Raw genomic sequence first — 1,960 nt, forward strand, 5'->3', positions numbered from 1 at the left:
ACACCTGTCTGAGCAGGCATTCTGGGAAGGCATGTTGCCTCTAGACTGAAAGAGTTACGGGGCTGTCTGGTTTTAAAGAAATCTCACGATAAAAACGTTCTTGCGCCAGTAGGTTCAGCCAGGGCTAACAAACATAGGATTTCTTACGTCTACAATACCTCTGGCAAAATGCTTAAACTGGAACTGTACCAACCAGTCAAATGGCTGTATCTCAGACAGATTTTTAAAACAGTTCACCTAATAATTTTTTCCCTTATCAGTGCTGATGTTGCCAAAGATATGGTAGGTTCGGACTCCAGGAAGCCCCCAAGAAGGAACCTCCAGAACCAGCCAGCCACTGGGAAGGGAATGCTCAAATTCTGCATCAGCAACAGGGGTGAGGTAGGTGAAGTGAAAATCCTCACGATAAAAGAGACTGAGCAAAGAAGAGGCAATTGAGAGCTGCTGAGAATGAGCAAAGGTAGGGTGAAGGATACATGAAGCACATCCAAATAATAAATGCAAGAAAAATGGCAATCTAGGCCGAAAGAGTAGTAAGAATCATGTTTCTAGGACTGAAGACTCTTCGTAACTCTGGCATACAAATCATGAAATAAAAGGGTAAGAAAGAAGCCTACTGACTGACAGAATTAAAATCGCATGTTAAAGGAATGCCAGCAGGCTTGGAACTCCTCCTGCCCTGGAAAAAGGCACAGGAAGAGAAAAACTTAGTTTCTTTTCAGCTGGAGGTACAGATTATAGCCAACAGAATTAATATGCAGAAAGAGAAGACGGGAGGAAAAGGAAGGAAGCAACCTCAGAGAAAAGTAAACTGCCTGCTAAAACACTTTAGGAAAATCTGAGAAGCAAAGGCCCCGGCAGGGTGGCCCAGCAATAACTCCTCTGTACCAGGGTTTCTAATGGGCTAGATCCCCAGGGAGCCGACCGCAGCATCTCTGTCACAGCACTTTCTGCCAGCCCTCCCGCACCCACAGCTAGACAAGGACTCCTCTTCCGTGTGAGCAGCGAGCCCAGCTGGGCTCCTTCACTGCAGGTACACTCCTGAGGTAGTAACTTCTTCCCTAAACATTTTCTACCCCAGTTTTTAGTCATCCATTTTAGACAATTTGATATTTGGCTTGAGGGCAGTTCAGGCTTTCCAAGACAGAAATAACAAGCCCTCTGCCTCAGTGCTGATGTCATTCATTCAGAGGTCACTCAATTCCACAATGATTTGCGTGACAAGTAGTATTTTATTGGCAGCGTTACATCAGATCTTCTTCCTGTACTGAATGCACGGCACGCTAATCTGGCAAAGCTGAACTCACGCTGTTCTTCCTGAGCCGTACAGGTATGGTTTACTACATTGAGCAAATGCTATTTCTAGGACAATGACAGTGATTATGGAACACACTGTACTGACATCCCTGAGAACAGGTTCCTGGGGAATCACCTCTGTGCTAGCAAGTACAGCAGCATAAAGTTATTCACAATTAAAATACCCAACAGCAGTAACTGACATGTAATTCAATGCACAACACTTATGGCGGACCCTTTCGTTTCCTTTTTTTCCAAGAAAGGGGAATCTGCAACGTTAAAACTTGCTATAATACTTTAAAAGATAATGTTTGTTCATGACCCAAAAATGCATGATTTCAAAATTGATCATTTGTTTCACTTTTTTAATTTCTTTCCCCATAGTAAGATAAAATGTGAATATTACATAAGCACAAATTAATTTCGCGTATTTAAATGCCATAAATCACAGACAATAAATCTTAGGAGGTGAATTAGGAACCTGTGTTACTTTTTAAAAGCTTGAGTTAAAAATGGCTTTACAAGAAGTAGAACCAAAATACCTAGCTTTCACAAATGGGAGTAGAAAGAGCAGACTATAAAATATGCATTAATGTATTCATGCATTTGGCAGTATAACATGCGGAACGTCAGTCGTGTTTCAAAAGAAAATTCATTTCACCAC

At 41.9% G+C, this 1,960-nt stretch overlaps 1 protein-coding gene across 2 annotated transcripts in view; it reads right to left on the reverse strand.

Moving 5' to 3' along the window:
* TRIM2 (tripartite motif containing 2) overlaps positions 1-1,960 on the reverse strand; it is a 42,617-nt gene that overhangs the window by 37,902 nt on the left and 2,755 nt on the right. The window lies entirely within an intron of this gene.

The sequence above is a fragment of the Fulmarus glacialis genome, unplaced genomic scaffold (genome assembly GCF_000690835.1).
Source record: "Fulmarus glacialis isolate BGI_N327 unplaced genomic scaffold, ASM69083v1 scaffold5161, whole genome shotgun sequence".
In the NCBI taxonomy this organism is placed as follows: Eukaryota; Metazoa; Chordata; class Aves; order Procellariiformes; family Procellariidae; genus Fulmarus; species Fulmarus glacialis.